The sequence below is a fragment of the Heptranchias perlo genome, chromosome 18 (assembly GCF_035084215.1).
Source record: "Heptranchias perlo isolate sHepPer1 chromosome 18, sHepPer1.hap1, whole genome shotgun sequence".
NCBI lineage: Eukaryota > Metazoa > Chordata > Chondrichthyes > Hexanchiformes > Hexanchidae > Heptranchias > Heptranchias perlo.
Window position 1 is genome coordinate 57,772,835 of NC_090342.1, and position 24,555 is coordinate 57,797,389.

Below are 24,555 nucleotides of genomic sequence, written 5' to 3' on the forward strand. Positions count from 1 at the left end.
CCCCTGTGTCCACTACCGGTGAAGCTCCCCCTGTGTCCACTCCCGGTGAAGCTCCCCCTGTGTCCACTACCGGTGAAGCTCCCCCTGTGTCCACTACCGGTGAAGCTCCCCCTGTGTCCACTACCGGTGAAGCTCCCCCTGTGTCCACTCCCGGTGAAGCTCCCCCTGTGTCCACTCCCGGTGAAGCTCCCCCTGTGTCCACTACCAGTGAAGCTCCCCCTGTGTCCCCTACCGGTGAAGCTCCCCCTGTGTCCACTACCGGTGAAGCTCCCCCTGTGTCCACTCCCGGTGAAGCTCCCCCTGTGTCCCCTACCAGTGAAGCTCCCCCTGTGTCCACTCCCGGTGAAGCTCCCCCTGTGTCCCCTACCAGTGGAGCTCCCCCTGTGTCCCCTACCGGTGAAGCTCCCCCTGTGTCCACTACCGGTGAAGCTCCCCCTGTGTCCCCTACCAGTGGAGCTCCCCCTGTGTCCACTACCGGTGAAGCTCCCCCTGTGTCCACTCCTGGTGAAGCTCCCCATGTGTCCCCTACCGGTGAAGCTCCCCCTGTGTCCACTACCGGTGAAGCTCCCCCTGTGTCCACTACCGGTGAAACTCCCCCTGTGTCCACTACCGGTGAAGCTCCCCCTGTGTCCACAACCGGTGAAGCTCCCCCTGTGTCCACTCCCGGTGAAGCTCCCCCTGTGTCCACTACCGGTGAAGCTCCCCCTGTGTCCACTACCGGTGAAGCTCCCCCTGTGTCCACTACCGGTGAAACTCCCCCTGTGTCCACTACCGGTGAATCTCCCCCTGTGTCCACTACCGGTGAAGCTCCCCCTGTGTCCACTACCAGTGAAGCTCCCCCTGTGTCCACTACCAGTGAAGCTCCCCCTGTGTCCACTACCAGTGAAGCTCCCCCTGTTTCCACTACCGGTGAAACTCCCCCTGTGTCCACTACCAGTGAAGCTCCCCCTGTGTCCACTACCGGTGAAGCTCCCCCTGTGTCCACTCCCGGTGAAGCTCCCCCTGTGTCCCCTACCAGTGAAGCTCCCCCTGTGTCCACTACCGGTGAAGCTCCCCCTGTGTCCCCTACCAGTGGAGCTCCCCCTGTGTCCCCTACCGGTGAAGCTCCCCCTGTGTCCACTACCGGTGAAGCTCCCCCTGTGTCCCCTACCAGTGGAGCTCCCCCTGTGTCCACTACCGGTGAAGCTCCCCCTGTGTCCACTCCTGGTGAAGCTCCCCATGTGTCCCCTACCGGTGAAGCTCCCCCTGTGTCCACTACCGGTGAAGCTCCCCCTGTGTCCACTACCGGTGAAACTCCCCCTGTGTCCACTACCGGTGAAGCTCCCCCTGTGTCCACAACCGGTGAAGCTCCCCCTGTGTCCACTCCCGGTGAAGCTCCCCCTGTGTCCACTACCGGTGAAGCTCCCCCTGTGTCCACTACCGGTGAAGCTCCCCCTGTGTCCACTACCGGTGAAACTCCCCCTGTGTCCACTACCGGTGAATCTCCCCCTGTGTCCACTACCGGTGAAGCTCCCCCTGTGTCCACTACCGGTGAAGCTCCCCCTGTGTCCACTACCAGTGAAGCTCCCCCTGTGTCCACTACCGGTGAAACTCCCCCTGTGTCCACTACCGGTGAAGCTCCCCCTGTGTCCACAACCGGTGAAGCTCCCCCTGTGTCCACTCCCGGTGAAGCTCCCCCTGTGTCCACTACCGGTGAAGCTCCCCCTGTGTCCACTACCGGTGAAGCTCCCCCTGTGTCCACTACCGGTGAAACTCCCCCTGTGTCCACTACCGGTGAATCTCCCCCTGTGTCCACTACCGGTGAAGCTCCCCCTGTGTCCACTACCGGTGAAGCTCCCCCTGTGTCCACTACCAGTGAAGCTCCCCCTGTGTCCACTACCAGTGAAGCTCCCCCTGTGTCCACTACCGGTGAAACTCCCCCTGTGTCCACTACCAGTGAAGCTCCCCCTGTGTCCACTACCGGTGAAACTCCCCCTGTGTCCACTACCAGTGAAGCTCCCGCTGTGTCCACTACCGGTGAAGCTCCCCCTGTGTCCACTACCAGTGAAGCTCCCCCTGTGTCCCCTACCGGTGAAGCTCCCCCTGTGTCCCCTACCGGTGAAGCTCCCCCTGTGTCCCCTACCGGTGAAGCTCCCCCTGTGTCCCCTACCGGTGAAGCTCCCCATGTGTCCCCTACCAGTGAAGCTCCCCCTGTGTCCCCTACCGGTGAAGCTCCCCATGTGTCCCCTACCAGTGAAGCTCCCCCTGACCAGCACTGGCACACCCCCCCTTACATTCTCATGTCTCTCTCTTTCACAGTCTCAACATGCAGCAGATTGGATAAATGATGCTGCTGTCCCCAAACTGCCCCAAAAATAAGCCTTCCCATGAACAGACTTGTCTGTGCCGATAGAGGTTCCTCTATTGCTGCTGTTCACTCAGCCTGGGCTTAGGTTTGCTGTGTGGGATTCTGCTGAGCAGTGTACTGGAGAGATGCTGAGTGTTAGCCCATATGTGGCTCATTATAAGTGGAGTGTGAAGGGGGTGCTTCTGTTCCAAGGCGAACACTGAGCCAACACAAGACAGGGTTCCAGGAACATAACACTGGCAATTTAAGCGTGGCCTTGCTCACAGCAGCCCTGGGTCAGGCAACGCAATCATCTCGGATGTAAACGGACTGGGATCAAATGAACGACTGCCATCGGGAACCAGTGCCGAGACTGCGGCCCCGATAAACACTGCAGCAAAGGACATCGGCTGTAATCTGCACCTCCCTTTACGTCAAGAAGAAAATGGACTGATTCACCGAACATTTACAACCAGAGCACACAGTGTCTGCTCCGTGTCTGATCCAATGGGGCTGGTGTCCTGTTTCCATGCATCCGGAAAACATCCACATTCTGGTTAGAACTGATACCCGAGTTACAGGCTGGAATGTAATCGAGGGGTTCGGGGGGGGATTGTGAATTTGTGGCCATGTGAGATTGTTGATCCCACATTCACTGTTGATGTTTTGTGATTATGTTGTTTGGGGGGAGGTTTCCGGGTCACTGACTCCGGTCCCGGGGTCTGGGGTCTCAGTTTATTTGTTTCTCCCCACATGCCCACCCCCCCCGTCACTCCCCCCCCCCCCGCCCTGTCGGTCCCTCCCCTTTGGGCCGGTCGTCACTTTCGGTCTGACTCGTCGATCGCTCGGAAACGAAACTGAAAGAAATGGACAAGGAATGAGATCCGGGAGAAGAGAACAGCTGGAGAGAGAGTGAGTGTCGGGGGGAGAGTGAGTGTCGGGGGAGAGAGAGTGAGTGTCGGGGGAGAGAGAGTGAGTGTCGGGGGGAGAGAGAGTGAGTGTCGGGGTGAGAGAGAGAGTGAGTGTCGGGGGAGAGAGAGTGAGTGTCGGGGGAGAGAGAGTGAGTGTCGGGGGGAGAGAGAGTGAGTGTCGGGGGGAGAGAGAGAGTGAGTGTCGGGGGAGAGAGAGTGAGTGTCGGGGGAGAGAGAGTGAGTGTCGGGGGGAGAGAGAGTGAGTGTCGGGGTGAGAGAGTGAGTGTCGGGGGGAGAGAGTGAGTGTCGGGGGGAGAGAGAGTGAGTGTCGGGGGGAGAGAGAGTGAGTGTCGGGGGGAGAGAGAGTGAGTGTCGGGGGGAGAGAGAGTGAGTGTCGGGGTGAGAGGGAGAGTGAGTGTCGGGGGAGAGAGAGTGAGTGTCGGGGGGAGAGAGAGAGTGAGTGTCGGGGGAGAGAGAGTGAGTGTCGGGGGGAGAGAGAGTGAGTGTCGGGGGGAGAGAGAGTGAGTGTCGGGGGGAGAGAGAGTGAGTGTCGGGGTGAGAGGGAGAGTGAGTGTCGGGGGAGAGAGAGTGAGTGTCGGGGGGAGAGAGAGAGTGAGTGTCGGGGGAGAGAGAGTGAGTGTCGGGGGGAGAGAGAGTGAGTGTCGGGGGAGAGAGAGAGTGAGTGTCGGAGAGAGAGAGTGAGTGTCGGGGGAGAGAGAGAGTGAGTGTCGGGGGGAGAGAGAGAGTGAGTGTCGGGGGAGAGAGAGTGAGTGTCGGGGGGAGAGAGAGTGAGTGTCGGGGTGAGAGGGAGAGTGAGTGTCGGGGGAGAGAGAGTGAGTGTCGGGGGGAGAGAGAGAGTGAGTGTCGGGGGAGAGAGAGTGAGTGTCGGGGGGAGAGAGAGTGAGTGTCGGGGGAGAGAGAGTGAGTGTCGGGGGGAGAGAGAGTGAGTGTCGGGGGGAGAGAGAGTGAGTGTCGGGGTGAGAGGGAGAGTGAGTGTCGGGGGAGAGAGAGTGAGTGTCGGGGGGAGAGAGAGAGTGAGTGTCGGGGGAGAGAGAGTGAGTGTCGGGGGAGAGAGAGTGAGTGTCGGGGGGAGAGAGAGTGAGTGTCGGGGGAGAGAGAGAGTGAGTGTCGGAGAGAGAGAGTGAGTGTCGGGGGGAGAGAGAGTGAGTGTCGGAGAGAGAGAGTGAGTGTCGGGGGAGAGAGAGAGTGAGTGTCGGGGGGAGAGTGAGAGTTTCGGGGGAGAGGTTGTCGGGAGAGGGAGTGCGAGGGGGTCGGGGGGAGAGTGTGAGAGTGTCGGGGGAGAGGTTGTCGGGAGAGGGAGTGCGAGTGCCGGTTCTGAGTGGACGACAGTGTCTCTGAGTTGATGACATGAGGCTGCAGGATAAAGTTTGACAATTATTGATGTTGTGGGAGTCTCTCTCTCTCCCGATGGGTTGTGTTTCCTGTGTGGGTGAGATTGACCATTGTGGACCCACAGCCATCCCCACTGAAGACTTCCTTTCTTTCCAAAAATTGCCACTTTTCTGCTTTTGCCCATCACCTCCTCCCCTGAAAACGATGCCCGCTGCCCCTTGCTGGCATTCTATTCCTTGAATGGTCCTTCAGTATCCCGCCTGGGTAATGGGTGAACCTGGCAGTGAGTGTCGGTCGGCTTTTCTACTGTGTGGAGCGTCATGGCACAGGCCGCCTTCTCACCACATGGCCTCAATTGTTAACACTGATTTTCTAGCTGAGGCACAGTGAGACCAACTGTAGCCCCCCTACTGCTTCCCCACACCTGGCCCCACCCACCCACACCCGGCCCCCGCCCGCCCACACCCGGCCCCACCCACCCACACCCGGCCCCCGCCCGCCCACACCCGGCCCCCGCCCGCCCACACCCGGCCCCACCCACCCACACCCGGCCCCCGCCCGCCCACACCCGGCCCCCGCCCGCCCACACCCGGCCCCCGCCCGCCCACACCCGGCCCCCGCCCGCCCACACCCGGCCCCCGCCCGCCCACACCCGGCCCCCGCCCGCCCACACCCGGCCCCACCCACCCACACCCGGCCCCCGCCCGCCCACACCCGGCCCCCGCCCGCCCACACCCGGCCCCCGCCCGCCCACACCCGGCCCCACCCACCCACACCCGGCCCCCGCCCGCCCACACCCGGCCCCCGCCCGACCACACCCGGCCCCACCCACCCACACCCGGCCCCAACCACACCCGGCCCCAACCACACCCGGCCCCCGCCCGCCCACACCCGGCCCCCGCCCGCCCACACCCAGCCCCACCCACACCCGGCCCCAACCACACCCGGCCCCCGCCCGCCCACACCCGGCCCCCGCCCGCCCACACCCAGCCCCACCCACACCCGGCCCCAACCACACCCGGCCCCCACCCGGCCCCAACCACACCCGGCCCCCACCCGGCCCCAACCACACCCGGCCCCCGCCCGCCCACACCCGGCCCCCGCCCGCCCACACCCGGCCCCCGCCCGCCCACACCCGGCCCAGCATCAGAACAGACACTCTCTGCCCTGCGTGTGTGTGTGTGTGTGTGGAGGGACAGTGGGGGCTTTTCTTGCACTGTGCCTTTACCAGGAGGGCATCAGGGAACTAACCGGTTAATAAATTGAGATATCTTTCAATGAAAATGATCCTGGCACATCTCTGCATTCTTTCTCTTCTGATGGTACTCTTGTTCGTGTGTCAGGCCGAAGCCACTTCCATTTATTTTTGGATCCATCGTTGACCTGAAATGACTGATTATGTTCGGTTATTCCTCAGATCCCTCCCAATATTTGATGTTTGCGTTCAGCAGCTTTCAGACCTGAAGCTTGACCCTGCCCCACCTGGTAAGGACTGTGAGGAGTTGCTGATGTAACACCAGTGATGTAAAATAATTTACCTGCTGTGTCCTAGCCTCTGCCTTTTGGAGCTCTCTCCTCTCCGCCTCCTCTTGACACTCACCACCACTGATTGTGGGAGAGGTATGTGCTGCTCACTGGCTCCTCGGGTGCAGCTCATGAGTGATCCTGGGCAAATTCCAATGGTTTGCCTGGTAAATTGGGACAGATTTCTACAGCTGTTTGATGCCCACCTGATGTCGCAGTGCCAGTATGTTTTGTAGAATTGTGCAGCCCTGGGACGTGACTGCACCTCAGTGACATTTTACTCCCCATTTTGCTCTTTAAAGGCCTGACTGGCTATATCAGCGGCCCATTAGCCGGGATGAGCAGGGGGCCGATTAATGAAGTTCGTTTCTGGCTTCATAAGAAATTGGAGCAGGATTAGGCCATTCAGCCCCTTGAGCCTGTTCCACCATTCAACAAGATCATGGCTGATCTTCAACCTCAACTCCACTTTCCTGCCTGATCCCCATATCCCTTGATTCCCTTAGAGTCCAAAAATCTATCCATCTCAGTCTTAAATATTCTCAACAACTGAGCATCCACAGCCCTCTGGTGTAAAGAATTCCAAAGATTCACAAACCTCTGAGTGAAGAAATTCCCCCTCATTTCAGTCCTAAATGTCCGACCCCTTATCCTAAGACTATGTCCCCTAGTTCTAGACTCTCCAGCCAGGGGAAACAGCCTCTCAGCCTCTCAGCATCTACCCTGTCAAGCCTCTAATAATTTTATACATTTCAATGAGATCCCCGCTCATTCTTCGAAACTCCAGAGAATATATTGGATGCTGTCACATTTTGAAATTTTTGATCTTTCATTTTCCTCACAGAAAGGATTTTAGGATCGAGTTAAATTTAATGGTTGTGTTTCAAAACAAAGTGAATTCACACAGGTTTTTGTAAAATACTGCAGACATTCGAGAAGTGCATTAAAACCAGACAAGCCAGTTTGTCAAATGTTCCACTCCAATTCAAATTGCTAAAGTGAAGATCTGTTGTCTCAGCCCAGGGCCCGTTAGCCAGGATGAGCACGGGGCCATTAAGTAATTAGTTATCTCAGATGGCCAATTAATATTCGTACCCATTGCGGTGCTGATGTGGGCTTTCTGGGGTTGGATTGAATGAATAGCAAAGGAAAATCCATGCCGGGGGCAGTCAGGTTTTAAACGAGACCGTGAGGGGCAAGCTTGAGCTGAGTGCTGGAACCACAGATGTGGGAGGTCAGTTTTTACAGCACGAAATTGCCCACAAAGAAAAGCCAAACACTGGTCAGTCAATGGACGGGAAATGGTTTATTACTTTCTCTCATTTTTGAGGAGAGAAATGAGATTGAGTTCAGTAAGTGAGACTTGCTTTGACTGTTACTCTGTACACTTGCTATCTGTAAAATAAAGCAGCTTAATTCATTCTTTCTCATCTCACTGAGGTGAGTTTCAATCAATCTTCGGATAGATTGGAGAAATCAGTGTGAACGTCAGGAATATCCCGTTCAGATCACACGAGGGTCCGATTGACACACCCAGATCACACGAGGGTCCGATTGACACACCCAGATCACACGAGGGTCCGATTGACACACCCAGATCACACGAGGGTCCGATTGACACACCCAGATCACACGAGGGTCCGATTGACACACTCAGATCACACGAGGGCCCGATTGACACACCCAGATCACACACGGGTGCTATTGTCACACCCCTAGTTTACACTATCGTATAGCTAGAGATCGGGCAGTACGGGCGCACCCCTGAACATAAGGTGCTCAGACCGCTTATGGGAGTGACCTCCATCACTGTACCCGTGAAAATATCTCGGGCAGACCGAACAGATAACTTGATGTACTGAAAAGTGGCACCTTGTGTATCGGTGGTGAGTAATGTGACTGATATCTCTGCCTTTGTTCACTTGGATTGCACGATTCCGTAACGAGTATGTTTGATCAGTCACCTGGCAGAGAGATTTATCTCCAGTTTCTCACTTTGATCCTTTTAGCTTTGTGTTTTTATTAATGACACGGTGAATTAGAGTGTGGAGACTGAGCTCCAGGAACCAATGAGCTTTCTTCATCTTGTGCTTTTATTTTGTATTCAGGCGACAGTGACCTACCAGAAAGGCAAAGGCCGATTGAAATCGAGGAGATCCCGGGCAGCCCTGGGCAGATGGTATGTATTATTTCCCCCACCCCCTCCAGAAGTGCTGACCAGAGCTGATTTTTAGCTCTGTGGGCAGCAAAAGTCCATTCTTTGTTTGTACATCAGGACAGTGAGTTATTCGAGCTGGGAGGGGCTTCAATTCTCAATAACACAAAGTCCATATACGCACTGTCCAGGAGCGGGGGTCCCCGGGGCAGAGAGCGGGGGCGGGGGTCCCCGGGGCAGAGAGCGGGGGTGGGGGTCCCCGGGGCAGAGAGCGGGGGCGGGGGTCCCCGGGGCAGAGAGCGGGGGCGGGGATGAGATCGGGAGCAGGCCTCTGGCTCTGAGACTAATTGTGCTCCCCCTCCCCCCCCCTGCACCCCCTCTCCCCCCTGCTCCCCCTCTCCCCCCTGCTCCCCCTCTCCCCCCTGCACCCCCTCTCCCCCCTGCACCCCCTCTCCCCCCTGCTCCCCCTCTCCCCCCTGCTCCCCCTCTCCCCCCTGCTCCCCCTCTCCCCCCTGCTCCCCCTCTCCCCCCTGCTCCCCCTCTCCCCCCTGCTCCCCCTCTCCCCCCTGCTCCCCCTCTCCCCCCTGCTCCCCCTCTCCCCCCTGCACCCCCTCTCCCCCCAGTTGCAGTGAAGATCAGCTAATGCACCTCAGATTGGCAGCTGGGACCCTCTAGTTTTCACTGCTCCCTGAGCAAGGTGCGTAATATTGTACGGGATAACGGAATGAGCTTGTGTGGCTGACTATTGATGGAGGAGGGGGCCTGGGGACAAGGTTTGGGTACAGGTCAATTCTCAAAAACCCATCTCGAGCCTGCAGCCAAATCATTGTCCACCCCACCATGAAATGCCCTGTGCCCAGTGCCCGTGACCCATGAAATGCCCTGTGCCCAGTGCCCGTGACCCATGAAATGCCCTGTGCCCAGTGCCCGTGACCCATGAAATGCCCAGTGCCCGTGACCCATGCCGGTGCCAGTGACCTGTGCCCACATTCTTTGAACGTGTGAGCACATGGAGCATTGAGGTGGGTCGGGGGGAAAATGGAGCATTTGTTCATTCTGGGATAAAGTGGGAATGTGTTGGGTGCACAGGACATGCCTGGAAATTCAGGCATTGCTGTGGCTCTGTCCAATCCATCAATCAGACAATCACTTCCAAAACGGAGGGTTGGGACTGTGAGGGGAGGGGCAGCAGTATGTTTGCAGTGCCCCCGCCACATACATGGTACAACCCTTGGTCCCCAGCTCTGCCGGGCCTGGGGAGAGCTATGGCACAAAGAAATCCTTGTCTGACTCACTTCATTGGGCATATTTTCAACCTGATGCCGCTGATTTCAATGGGAATGAAAATCGGGTGGTTTCTATCCAATCCACAAGGCCAGTCCTACCTCGTTGTGTCCTGTTTGCCCCATTACATCAGCTACATGAGGATCACTGCGGGGGGAGTGGATAAATGGCACTTCTGTCGTTAGCTGAAATCTTTTTAACTTGTTCTTGGGATATGGGCAATGCCCATATTAAGAGTTAACAACATAGTGTGGGACTGGAGTCACGAGTAGGCCCAGACTGGGTAAGGGTAGGACTGGAGTCACGTGTAGGCCCAGACTGGGTAAGGGTGGGACTGGAGTCACGAGTAAGCCCAGACTGGGTAAGAGTGGGACTGGAGTCACGTGTAGGCCCAGACTGGGTAAGGGTGGGACTGGAGTCACGTGTAGGCCCAGACTGGGTAAGGGTGGGACTGGAGTCACGTGTAGGCCCAGACTGGGTAAGGGTGGGACTGGAGTCACGTGTAGGCCCAGACTGGGTAAGGGTGGGACTGGAGTCACGTGTAGGCCCAGACTGGGTAAGGGTGGGACTGGAGTCACGAGTAGGCCCAGACTGGGTAAGGGTGGGACTGGAGTCACGAGTAGGCCCAGACCGGGTAGGGGTGGGACTGGAGTCACAAATGGGCCCACACTGGGTAAGGGTGGGACTGGAGTCACAAATGGGCCCAGACTGGGTAAGAGTGGGACTGGAGTCACGTGTAGGCCCAGACCGGGTAGGGGTGGGACTGGAGTCACGTGTAGGCCCAGACTGGGTAAGGGTGGGACTGGAGTCACGAGGGGGCCCAGACTGGGTAAGGGTGGGACTGGAGTCACGTGTAGGCCCAGACCGGGTAGGGGTGGGACTGGAGTCACGTGTAGGCCCAGACCGGGTAAGGGTGGGACTGGAGTCACAAATGGGCCCACACTGGGTAAGGGTGGGACTGGAGTCACAAATGGGCCCAGACTGGGTAGGGGTGGGACTGGAGTCACGTGTAGGCCCACACTGGGTAGGGGTGGGACTGGAGTCACGTGTAGGCCCACACTGGGTAAGGGTGGGACTGGAGTCACGTGTAGGCCCAGACCGGGTAGGGGTGGGACTGGAGTCACGTGTAGGCCCAGACTGGGTAAGGGTGGGACTGGAGTCACAAATGGGCCCACACTGGGTAAGGGTGGGACTGGAGTCACGAGGGGGCCCAGACTGGGTAAGGGTGGGACTGGAGTCACGAGGGGGCCCAGACTGGGTAGGGGTGGGACTGGAGTCACGAGGGGGCCCAGACTGGGTAAGGGTGGGACTGGAGTCACAAGTGGGCCCAGACTGGGTAAGGGTGGGACTGGAGTCATGGGGGGGGGCGGTGGGTGGGGGAGTGTTGCCTCCCTGGTACTGGGGTGAAGGACATTTTGAGGAGGGAAGGGGAGCAGCCAGAAGTCGTGGTCCACGTGGGAACCAATGACAAAAGAAAGAAAAGGGTTGAGGTCCTGCAGTCAGAGTTTCAGGAACTAGGGAGGAAGTTAAAAAGCAGGACCTCAAAGGTAGTAATCCCTGGATTACTCCCAGTGCCACGCTCTAGGGATTAGTCGGATAAGACAGGTTAATGCTAGAGCAATGGTGCAGGAGGGAGGGCTTCAGATCCCTGGGCCACTGCAACCAGTTCTGGGGCAGGAGGGATCTGTTCACCTCCACAGGGCTGGACCAATGTCCTCACGGGGAGGTTAACTAGTGCTGTGGGGAGGGTTTAAACTAATTTGGCAGGGGGAGGGGTACCAGGATGAAACATTAGAGAGGAGAAACAAGGTACACAGAGGACTGGGAAGGACAAATAGCACTGGAGTAAAGAATAGGAGGGATCAGACAGGGGGAAATGTGAGGCAGTCTGAGATGAGTTTGGAGTGCATGGGTATAAATCATCAGCTAGATAAACACATGAGGAAATGAACAGGAGGATAGGGAGAAACAGAAAAAGGAGGCTTATGATAAATGTAAGGTTCATAATACAGTACGGAACAAAGCTAAATACAGAAGGCTGATAGGGTTAGATGAAGCAGGGAGGGAGGAGGCTCGTGTGGAGCATAAACACCAGCATGGACCAGTTGGGCCGAAAGACCTGTTTCTGTGCTATACATTCTGTGTAATTCTACGTAACGCATGTAGCATGGTGAATAAGGTTGGTGAGCTGCAGGCTCAAGTTGCTAATGGGACTATGATATAGTGGCAATAACAGAGACCTGGCTTAAAGAAGGGGAGGATTGGGAACTTAATATTCCTGGTTACAAGATATTCAGGGAAGATAGGGAAGGAAAGAAAGAAGTGGGGGGGGGGGTGGTGGGAATATTGATCAAAGAAACTATTATAGCACTGGAAAGGGATGATGTCGTTGAGGGGTCAAAGACAGAATCTATCTGGTTAGAATTAAGGAACAATAGAGGAGCTACCACACTACTGGGTGTTTACTACAGGCCACCAAATAGTGGGAAGGAGATAGAGGAGCAAACTTGCAGGGAAATTACAGAAAGATACAAGAACTATAGAGCAGTGATAATGGGGGACTTCAATTATCCCAATTTAGACTGGGACAGTAACAGTGTAAAGGGCAAAGAGCGGGAGGATTCTTGAAATGTGTTCAAGAGAACTTTCTTGATCAGTGTGTTTCCAGCCCAATGGGGGAGGAAGCAGTGCTGGATCTAGTTCTGGGGAATGAAGTGGGGCAAATGGAGCATGTTTCAGTGGGGGAGCATTTGGGGAACAGTGATCACAATATCATCAGGATTAGAATAGTTATGGACAAGGACAAGGAACAATCAAATGTGAAAATACTTAACTGGAGGCGGGCTAATTTCATTGAGATAAAAAGGGATCTTGCCCTGGTGGATTGGAATCAAAAATTGGCAGTTAAAACAGTAATTCATCAGTGGGAGGCCTTCAAGGAGGAATTGATTGGGGCAGAGTAGACACGTTCCCATAAGGGGGAAAGGGAGGGGCATCCAAAGCTAGTGCTCCCTGGATGACTAAAGATAAAGAGATTAAAATGAAACAGAAAAAGGAGGCTTATGATGAATGTAAGATTCATAATACAGTAGGGAACAAAGCTAAATACAGAAAGCACAAAAGAGATCTAAAAAAGAGAAAGTATGAGAATAGATTAGCAGATTTTTAAAAATTCGTTCATGAAATGTGGGCATCGCTGGCAAGGCCGGCATTTATTGCCCATCCCTAATTGCCCTTGAGAAGGTGGTGGTGAGCCGCCTTCTTGAACCGCTGCAGTCCGTGTGGTGAAGGTTCTCCCACAGTGCTGTTAGGAAGGGAGTTCCAGGATTTTGACCCAGCGACGATGAAGGAACGGCGATATATTTCCAAGTCGGGATGGTGTGTGACTTGGAGGGGAACGTGCAGGTGGTGTTGTTCCCACGTGCCTGCTGCCCTTGTCCTTCGAGGTGGTAGAGGTGGCGGAATTGGCGAGTTGCTGCAGTGCATCCTGTAGATGGTACACACTGCAGCCACGGTGCGCCGGTGGTGAAGGGAGTGAATGTTTAGGGTGGTGGATGGGGTGCCAATCAAGTGGGCTGCTTTGTCCTGGATGGTGTCGAGCTACTCCTGTTCCTATGTTGTTCCTTGTGGATGGTGGAAAGGCTTTGGGGAGTCAGGAGGTGAGTCACTCGCCACAGAATACCCAGCCTCTGACCTGCTGTTGTAGCCACAGTATTTATGTGGCTGGTCCAGTTAAGTTTCTGGTCAATGGTGACCTCCAGGATGTTGATGGTGGGGGATTCGGCGATGGTAATGCCGTTGAATGTCAAGGGGAGGTGGTTAGACTCTCTCGATGGAGATGGTCATTGCCTGGCACTTTTCTGGCCTGAATGTTACTTGCCATTTATCAGCCCAAGCCTGGATGTTGTCCAGGTCTTGCTGCATGCGGGCACGGACTGCTTCATTATCTAAGGGGTTGCGAATGGAACTGAACACTGTGCAGTCATCAGCGAACATCCCCATTTCTGACCTTATGATGGAGGGAAGGTCATTGATGAAGCAGCTGAAGATGGTTGGGCCTAGGACACTGCCCTGAGGAATTCCTGCAGCAATGTCCTGGGGCTGAGATGATTGGCCTCCAATAACCACTCCATCTTCCTTTTTGCTAGGTATGACTCCAGCCACTGGAGAATTTTCCCCCTGATTCCCATTGACTTCAATTTTACTCGGGCTCCTTGGTGCCACACTCGGTCAAATGCTGCCTTGATGTCAAGGGCAGTCACTCTCACCTCACCTCTGGAATTCAGCTCTTTTGTCCGTGTTTGGACCAAGGCTGTAATGAGGTCTGGAGCCGAGTGGTCCTGGCGGAACCCAAACTGAGCATCGGTAAGCAGGTTATTGGTGAGTAAGTGTCGCTTGATAGCACTGTCGACGACACCTTCCATCACTTTGCTGATGATTGAGAGTAGACTGATGGGGTGGTAATTGGCCGGATTGGATTTGTCCTGCTTTTTGTGGACAGGCCATACCTGGGCAATTTTCCACATTGTCGGGCTGTTGTCAGTGTTGTAGCTGTACTGGAACAGATTGGCTAGAGGCGCAGCTAGTTCTGGAGCACAAGTCTTCAGCACTACAGCTGGGATGTTGTCGGGGCCCATAGCCTTTGCTGTTTCCAGTGCACTCAGCCGTTTCTTGATATCACGTGGAGTGAATTGAATTGGCTGAAGACTGGCTTCTGTGATGGTGGGGATTTCGGGAGGAGGTCGAGATGGATCATCCACTCAGCACTTCTGGCTGAAGGTGGTTGCAAACGCTTCAGCCTTGTCTTTTGCACTCTCGTGCTGGACTCCGCCATCATTGAGGATGGGGATGTTCACAGAGCCTCCTCCTCCCGTTAGTTGTTTAATTGTCCACCACCATTCACGACTGGATGTGGCAGGACTGCAGAGCTTTGATCTGATCCATTGGTTGTAGAATCGCTTAGCTCTGGCTATAGCATGTTGCTTCCGCTGTTTAGCATGCATGTAGTCCTGAGTTGTAGTTTCACCAGGTTGGCACCTCATTTTTCGGTACGCCTGGTGCTGCTCCTGGCATGCTCTTCTACACTCCTCATTGAACCAGGGTTGATCCCCCGGCTTGTTGGTAATGGTAGAGTGAGGAATATGCCGGGCCATGAGGTTACAGATTGTGCTGAAATACAAATCTGCTGCTGCTGATGGCCCACAGTGCCTCATGGATGCCCAGTTTTGAGCTGCTAGATCTGTTCTGAATCTATCCCATTTAGCACAGTGGTAGTGCCACACAACACGTTGGATGGTGTCCTCAGTGCGAAGACAGGACTTCATCTCCACGAGGACTGTGCGGTGATCGGTCCTTCCAATACTGTCATGGACAGATGCATCTGCGACAGGTAGATTGGTGAGGACGAGGTCACGTATGTTTTTCCCTCGTGTTGTTTCGCTCACCACCTGTCGCAGGCCCAGTCTGGCAGCTATGTCCTTCAGGACTCGGCCAGCTCGGTCAGTAGTGGTGCTACCGAGCCACTCTTGGTGATTGACATTGAAGTCCCCCACCCAGAGTACGTTTTGTGACCTTGCTACCCTCAGTGCTTCCTCCAAGTGGTGTTCAACATGGAGGAGGACTGATTCATCAGCTGAGGGAGGACGGTAGGCGGTAATCAGCAGGAGGTTTCCTTGCCGATGTTTGACCTGATGCCATGAGATTTCATGGGGTCCAGATTCAATGTTGAGGACTCCCAGGGCCACTCCCTCCTGATTGTATATCACTGTACCACCACCTCTGGTGGGTCTGTCCTGCCGGTGGGGTAGGACATACCCAGGGATGGTGATGGAAGAGTCTGGGATGTTGGCTGAAAAGTATGATTCTGTGAGTATGGCTATGTCAGGCTGTTGCTTGACTGGTCTGTGGAACAGCTCTCCCAATTTTGGCACAAGTCCCAGATGTTAGTGAGGAGGTATATTGCAGGGTTGACTGGGCTTGGTTTGCCTTTGTCGTGTCCAGTGCCTCGTGGTCTGTCCGGTTTTATTCTTGTTGTGACTTTCCGTAGCGAGATTTTACAACTGAGTGTCTTGCTAGGCCATTTCAGAATCAACCACATTGCTATGGGTCTGGAGTCACATTTAGGCCAGACCGGGTAAGGACGGCAGGTTTCCTTCCCTGAAGGGCATTAGTGAACCAGATTGGTTTTTACGACAATCCAGTAGTTTCATGGCCACCATTATTGACACTAGTTTTTTTTAATTCTAGATTTTATTTAATTAATTGAATTTAAATTCCCCAGCTGCCATGGCGGGATTCGAATTCATGACCTTGAATTATTAGTCCAGGCCTCTGAATTACTAGTTCAGTAACATAACCACTATGCTACCGTACCCGTTATCACTGCTTGTGGTTTGTTGGAACATAGGATGATAGGAACAATGTTCACCTGAGGAAGGAGGAAGCCTCCGAAAGCTTGTGAATTTAAAATAAAATTGCTGGACTATAACTTGGTGTTGTAAAATTGTTTACAATGTTTTGTAGAGGGTAGATATCACTGCTAATGTTTTGTAGAGGGTAGATCTCACTGCTAATGTTTTGAACAGGGTGGATATCACAGCTCGTGGTCTGTACAAGGGGGTATCACTGATTGGACGTGTTGTATCTCAATAGGGCCGGGACTAATATCCTTGCTAGGGGAGGTTTGCTAGTGCTGTTGGGGGGGGTTTAAACTAACTTGGCAGGGGGATGGGAACCTGAGAGGAGATTCAGAAGGGAAAGTAACAAAGCTGGAAGTGGAAAGCACAAAGTAGTGAGTGAAATTGGAAGGCAGCGGAAACAAAGGCCAGCAGCAAATAAGGTCAAAATAGGCACAATTAAAGGCACTTTATCTGAATGCACGCAGCATTCGCAACAAGGTGGATTAATTGAGGGCACAAATAGAAGTAAATGCGTCTGATCTAATTGCCATTACAGAGACGTGACTGCAGGGTGACCAAGGCTGGGAACTGAATATTCAAGGATATTTGACATTTAGGAAGGACAGGCAAAAAGGAAGAGGAGGTGGGGTAGTGCTGTTAATAAAGGATGAGATCAGTACAATAGTGAGGAAGGATCTTGGCTCAGAAGATCAAGATGTAGAATCAGTTTGGGTGGAGCTAAGAAACAGCAAGGGGCAGAAAACATTGGTGGGAGTTGTTTATAGGCCACCAAACAGTAGTGGTAATGTAGGGCACGGTATAAAGCAGGAAATTAGAAGTACATGTAACAAGGGTAATACTGTAATCACGGGGGATTTTAATCGACATATAGATAGGGCAAACCAAATTAGCACTAATACTGTGGAGGACGAATTCCTGGAATGTATACGAGATGGTTTTCTGGATCAGTTTGTTGAGGAACCAACTAGGGTACAGGCTATTTTAGATCTAGTATTGTGCAAAGAGAAAGGGTTAATTAATAATCTTGTTGTAAAGGAGCCCTTAGGGAAGAGTGACCATAATATGATAGAATTCTTCATTATGTTTGAAAGTGATGTAGTTCAATCCAAAACTAGAGTCTTAAATCTAAACAAAGGAAACTACGAAGGTTTGAGGTGCAAGTTGGCTGTGGTTGATTGGGGAACTACATTAAAAGGTATGACGGTAGACAGACAATGGCTAGCATTTAAAGAATTAATACATAATTTGCAACAAATATATATTCCCTTAAGGCACAAAACCCAACAGGAAAAGTGGTCCAACCGTGGCTAACAAGAGAAATTAGAATCATAGAATCATAGAAGTTTACAACATGGAAACAGGCCCTTCGGCCCAACATGTCCATGTCGCCCAGTTTATACCACTAAGCTAGTCCCAATTGCCTGCACTTGGCCCATATCCCTCTATACCCATCTTACCCATGTAACTGTCCAAATGCTTTTTAAAAGACAAAATTGATTAAGAGGGGAAAAATAGAATATGAGTAAACTAGCGAGAAACATAAAAATGGACTGTAAAAGCTTCTATAGGTATGTAAAAAGGAAAACACTGACGAAGGCAAATGTGGGTCCCTTATAGACAGAGACGGGGGAATTTATAATGGGGAATAAGGAAATGGCAGAGAAATTAAACATTCATGGAAGAAGACACAAAAAACCTCCCAGAAATACTAGAGAACCAAGGGTCTGGCGAGAATGAGGAACTGAAAGAAATTAGTATTAGTAAAAAAATAATACTAGAGACATTAATGGGACTGAAAGTCGATAAATCCCAAGGACCTGACGATCCACATCCCAGGGTTTTGAAGGAGGTGGTTATAGAGATAGTGGATGCATTGGTTGTCATCTTCCAAAATTCTACAGATTCTGGAATGGTTCCTGCAGATTGGAGGGTAGGAACTGTAACCCCACTATTTAAGAAAGGAGGGAGAGAGAAAACAGGGAGCTACAGACCTGTTATCCTGACATCAGTAGTAGGGAAAATGCTAGAATCTATTATAAAGGATGTGATAACAGGACACTTGGAAAATAATAATAGGATTTGGCAGAGTCAACATGGATTTATGAAAGGGAAATCATGTTTGACAAACCTATTGGAGTTCTTTGAGGAAGTAACTAGTAGAATAGATAAGGGGGAACCAGTGGATGTGGTGTATTTGGATTTTCAGAAGGCTTTCGATAAGGTTCCACACAGGAGGTTGGTGAATAAAGTTAGAGCACATGGAATTGGGGGTAATATACTGGCACGGATTGAGAATTGGTTAACAGATAGAAAACAGAGAGTAGGAATAAACAGGTCTTTTTCAAGTTGGCAGACTGTGACTAGTGGGGTACCGCAGGGATCGCTGCTTGGGCCCCAGCTATTCACAATATATATCAATGATTTGGATGAGGGGACCAAATGTAATATTTCCACGTTTGCTGATGACACAAAACTAGGCGGGAATGTGAGTTGTGAGGATGATGCAAAGAGGCTTCAGGGGGATACAGACAGGCTAAGTGAGTGGGCAAGAGCATGGCAGATGGAATATAATGTGGAAAAATGTGAAGTTATCAACTTTGGTAGGAAAAACAGAAATGCAGAGTATTTTTTAAATGGTGAGAGATTGGGAAATGTTGATGTTCAAAGGTATTAAGGGATATGGGCCAAAGGCAGGTATATGGAGTTAGATCACAGATCAGCAATGATCTTATCAAATGGCGGAGCAGGCACGAGGGGCTGAATGGCCTACTCCTGTTCCTATGTTCCTACCTGGGTGTCCTTGTACATGAGTCACTGAAAGGTAACATGCAGGTGCAGCAAGCATTTAGGGAGGCAAACGATATGTTGGCCTTTATTACAAGAGGATTTGAGTACATAGAAACATAGAAAATAGGAGCAGGAGTAGACCATTCGGCCCTTCGAGCCTGCTCCGCTATTCAATATGATCATGGCTGATCCTCTATCTCAATACCATATTCCTGCTCTCTCCCCATACCCCTTGATGGCTTCTGTGTCTAGAAATCTATCTGTTTCCTTCTTAAATATATTTAAGAAGTACAGGAGTAAAGATGTCTTACTGCAATTATACAGGGCCTTGGTGAGACCACACCTGGAGTATTGTGTGCAATTTTGGTCTCCTTACCTAAGAAAGGATATACTTGCCATAGAGGGAGTGCAACGAAGGTTCACCAGACTGATTCCTGGGATGGCGGATTGTCGTATGAGGAGAAATTGAGTAGACTAGGACTGTATTCTCTGGAGTTCAGAAGAATAAGAGGTGATGTCGTTGAAACATACAAAATTCTTACAGGGCTCGACAGGGTAGATGCAGGGAGGATGTTTCCCCTATCTGGGGAGTCTAGAACCAGGGGTCACAGTCTCAGAATAAGGGGTAGGCCATTTAGGACTGAGATGAGGAGAAATTTCTTCACCCAGGGTGATGAATCTTTGGAATTCTCTACCCCAGAGGGCTGTGGAGGCTCAGTCATTGAGTACATTCAAAACAGAGATCGATAGATTTCTAGATATTAAAGGCAACAAGTGATATGGGGATAGTGCAGGAAAATGGCGTTGAGGTAGAAGATCAGCCATGATCTTGTTGAATGGCGGAGCAGGCTCGAGGGGCTGGATGGCTTACTCCTGCTCCTATTTCTTATGTTCTTATCATGGTCTGTACGTGGTAGATATCACTGCTAGTGGTTTTGTACAGTGTGGATATCACTCCTCATGGTCTGTGCAAAGTAGAAATCACTGTTAATAGATTGTATAAGGTGGATATCACTGCTCACGTTTTGTCCAAGGTAGACATAATTGTTCATGCTTTGCACAGGGTATATATCACTGTTCATGGTTTGTACAAGGTAGATATCACTGCTAATGGTCTGTATAAGGTAGATGTCTACTAATGGTTTTGTACATGGTGGATATCACTGCTCATTTTTTGTACAAGGTCCATATCACTTGTTCATGGATTGTAGAAGATAGACATCACTGATCATATCACTGCTAATGGTTTGCACAGCATCGATATCACTGTTCATGATCTGTATAATGTAGATATCACTGCTAATGGTTTTGTGCAAGGTGGATATCACTGTTCATCGTGTGTAGAAGTTGGATATCACTGCTAATAGATTGTAGAAGATAGATAACACTGTTCATGGTCTGTACAAGGTAGACATCACTGTTCATGGTAGATATCACTGCTAATGTTTTTGTACAGGGTAGATATCACTGTTCATGGTATGTCCAAAGTAGCTATCACTGTTCATGGTATGTACAAGGTAGATATTACTGTTAATGGTACAAAGTAGATATCACAGCTCATGATCTGTATAAGGTAGATATCACAGCTAATGGTTTTGTACAGGGTGGATATCACTGCTAACTGTCTGCACAAGGTAGATATCACTGCTAACTGTCTGTACAAGGTAGATATCACTGCTAACTGTCTGTACAAGGAAGATATCACTGCTCATGGTTTTGTACAGGGTAGCTATCACTGCAAATATTGGGCTTTATCGGCTTTTAGTCCCATTAGTTCTCCAGTACATTTTATCTACTGATATTAATTACTTTAAGTTCCTCACTCTCATTAGCCCCACTATTTCCAGTATGCTTTTTGTGTCTTGTTACTGTGAACACAGATACAAAATATTTGTTTGATGTCTCTGCCATTTCCTTGTTCCCTGTTATAATTTCTTTTGTGTCAGTCTTTAAGGGACCAACGTTTACTTTTGCTACTCTCTTCCTTCTTACATACTTGTAGAAACTCTTACAATCTGTTTTTATATTTCTTGCTAGTTTACTCTCATATTCTATTTTCTCCCTTTTTATCAATTTTTTGGTCATCCTTTACTGGTTTCTAAAACTCTCCCAATCCTCAGGCTTAGTTCTCTTCTTGGCAACATTAGATACCTCTTCTTTTAATCTAATATTATCTTTAACTTCTTTAGTTAGCCATGGATGAATCACTTTTCCTGTGGAGTTTTTGTTTCTCAATGGAATGTATATTTGTTGAGAATATTGAAATATTCCTTTAAATGTTTGCCATTACTTTTCAACCGTCAAACCCTTCAATTTAATTTCCCAAGTTACCTTAGCCAACTCGTCCCTCATACCTATGTAATTGGCTTTATTTAAGCTTAAGACTCTAGTTTCTGACTGATCAAATTATGATCACTCTTCCCCAGAGGATCCCTTACTATGAGATTACTAATTAACCCTGTCTCATTACATAATACAAGATCCATAACAGCCTGTTCCCTAGTTAGTTCCATGACGTTTGGTCTCGGAAATCGTCTTGAATGCATTCCATGAACTCGTCCTCCAAACTACCTTCGCCAATTTGATTTGTCCAGTCTGTATGAAGATTAAAGTCCCCCACGATTATTTCATTACCTTTGTTACAAGCTCCTCTTATTTCTTGTTTAACACCAAGTCCAACAGTATAACCACTGTTAGAGGGTCTATAAACTACTCCCACCAATGTTTTCTGCCCCTTGTTATTTCATAATTCCACCCAGACTGATTCTACTTCCTGATCCTCCGAGTCAAGATCCTTTCTCCCCACTGTCCTTATGTCATCCTTTGTTATCAGGGCTATCCCCTCCTCCCCACCCTTTTCCATTCTGCCTGTCTTTTTGAAATGTCAAGCACCCCAGAATATTTAGTTCCCAACCTCGGTCACCTTGCAACCATGTCTCTATAATGACTATTAGATCAAACCCATTTATCTCTGTTTGTGCAACTAATTCGTCTATCTTGTTATGAATGCTTTGTGCATTCAGATAAAGAGCCTTTAATTTTAACTTTTTACCATTATTCCCCGCTTTGACCTTATTTGCTGATGCACTATTACTGTTAAACACTCTGTCCCTTCCTGTCACACCCTGCCTTTACTCAAATCACTACACTGTTCTATTGCCTTGTCTTTTCTCTTCAGATTTCTAAATTTCTCCTCACCTGATCCCTCCACCCCACCCCTCCCCTTTTTAGTTTAAAGCCCTTTCTACCGCCCTAGTTATTCGATTTGCCAGGGCACTGGTTCCAGCCTGGTTTAAGTGGAGCCCGTCCCAACGGAACAGCTCCCTCTTTCCCCAGTCCTGGTGCCCCATGAATCGAAACCCCTGCTCCCCACACCACTTTGAGCCACGCATTTAACACTCTGATCTGTTTGTCCCTGTGCCAATTTACACGTGGCTCAGGTAGTAATCCAGAGATTATTACCTTTGAGGTCCTGCCTATTAATTTAGACTCTAGTTCCTCAAATTGTCATAGCAGAACCTCAGTCTTAGTTCTACCCATGTCATTGGTTCCTACGTGGACCACGACAACCGGATCCTCCCCTCCTGCTCCAAGTTCTTTACCAGCAGTGAGGAGATATCCTTAACCCTGGCACCGGGCAGGTAACACAGCCTTCGGGACTCCGAGTCGCAGATATTTTATATCTGTCTTCACAGTAGAAGACACTAATAATATATCAATAATAGTAGAAAATCAAAGGGCAAAAGGGAGGAACTAAAAACAATCACTATCACTAGAGAAAAAGTACTAGGTAAACTAATGGGTCTAAAGGCTGACAAGTCCCCTGGACCTGATGGCTTGTATCCGAGGGTCTTAAAGGAAGTGGCTACAGAGATAGTTCATGCATTGGTTGTAATCTTCCTGAATTCACTAGATTCTGGAAAGGTCCCAGCGGATTAGAAAACTGCAAACATAACACCCCTATTCAAGAAGGGAGTGAGACAGAAAGCAGGTAACTATAGACCAGTTAGCCTAACATCTGTCATTGGGAAAATGCTAGAATCCTTTATTAAGGAAGTAGTAGCAGGACATTTGGAGACTCATAATACAATCAAGGAGAGTCAACATGATTTTATGAAAGGGAAATCATGTCTGACAAATTTATTAGAGTTCTTTGAGGAAGTAACAGGCAGGGTGGATAAAGGGGAACCAATGGATGCAGTATATTTAGATTTCCAAAAGGCATTCGATAAGGTACCACATGAAAGATTACTGCACAAGATAAGAGCTCATGGTGTTGGGGGTAATATACTGGCATGGATAGAGGATTGGCTAACTAACAGAAAACAAAGAGTCGGCATAAAAGGGTCATTTTCAAAATGGCAATCTGTAACTAGTGGGGTGCCGCAGGGATCAGTGCTAGGGCCTCAACTATTTACAATATATATCAATGACTTGGATGAAGGAACAGAGTGTCTTGTGGCCAGATTTGCTGATTTTTTTTTATTCGTTCATGGGATGTGGGCGTCGCTGGCGAGGCCGGCATTTATTGCCCATCCCTAATTACCCTTGAGAAGGTGGTGGTGAGCCGCCTTCTTGAACCGCTGCAGTCCGTGTGGTGACGGTTCTCCCACTGTGCTGTTAGGAAGGGAGTTCCAGAATTTTGACCCAGCGACGATGAAGGAACATCGATATATTTCCAAGTCGGGATGGTGTGTGACTTGGAGGGGAACGTGCAGGTGGTGTTGTTCCCATGTGCCTGCTGCCCTTGTCCTTCTAGGTGGTAGAGGTCGTGGGTTTGGAAGGTGCTGTCGAAGAAGCCTTGGCGAGTTGCTGCAGTGCATCCTGTGGATGGTACACACTGTAGCCACTGTGCGCCGGTGGTGAAGGGAGTGAATGTTTAGGGTGATGGATGGGGTGCCAATCAAGCGGGCTGCTTTATCTTGGATGGTGTCGAGCTTCTTGAGTGTTGTTGGAGCTGCACTCATCCAAGCAAGTGGAGAGTATTCCATCACACTCCTGACTTGTGCCTTGTAGATGGTGGAAAGGCTTTGGGGAGTCAGGAGGTGAGTCACTCGCTGCAGAATACCCAGCCTCTGGCCTGCTCTTGTAGCCACAGTATTTATATGGCTGGTCCAGTTAAGTTTCTGGTCAATGGTGACCCCCAGGATGTTGATGGTGGGGGATTCGGCGATGGTAATGCCGTTGAATGTCAAGGGGAGGTGGTTAGACTCTCTCTTGTTGGAGATGGTCATTGCCTGGCACTTATCTGGCGCGAATGTTACTTGCCACTTATGAGCCCAAGCCTGGATATTGTCCAGGTCTTGCTGCATGCGGGCTCGGACTGCTTCATTATTTGAGGGGTTGCGAATGGAACTGAACACTGTGCAATCATCAGCGAGCATCCCAATTTCTGACCTTATGATGGAGGGAAGGTCATTGATGAAGCAGCTGAAGATGGTTGGGCCAAGGACACTGCCCTGAGGAACACCTGCAGCAATGTCCTGGGGCTGAGATGATTGGCCTCCAACAACCACTACCATCTTCCTTTGTGCTAGGTATGACTCCAGCCACTGGAGAGTTTTCCCCCTGATTCCCATTGACTTCAATTTTATCGCGGGCTCCTTGGTGCCACACTCGGTCAAATGCTGCCTTGATGTCAAGGGCAGTCACTCTCACCTCACCTCTGGAATTCAGCTCTTTTGTCCATGTTTGGACCAAGGCTGTAATGAGGTCTGGAGCCGAGTGGTCCTGGCGGAACCCAAACTGAGCATCGGTAAGCAGGTTATTGGTGAGTAAGTGCCGCTTGATAGCCCT

General features: G+C 50.9%; 1 protein-coding gene across 5 annotated transcripts in view; it reads left to right on the top strand.

Annotated features, from left to right (window-relative positions):
- Positions 1–2,400: 2,400 nt before the first annotated feature.
- The window catches only part of usp18 (ubiquitin specific peptidase 18), a 158,548-nt gene continuing 136,393 nt past the window's right edge, over positions 2,401–24,555 (top strand). For 2 of the 5 annotated variants that reach the window (XM_067999969.1, XM_067999970.1), the window contains exons 1-3: positions 3,130–3,238; positions 6,008–6,075; positions 8,223–8,293. The gene's annotated coding sequence lies outside the window, so the exon portion shown is untranslated. Of the gene's footprint in view, positions 2,883–3,129; positions 3,239–6,007; positions 6,076–8,222; positions 8,294–24,555 lie in introns of those variants that run through there. The other 3 variants (XM_067999967.1, XM_067999966.1, XM_067999968.1) reach the window with 3 other exon arrangements.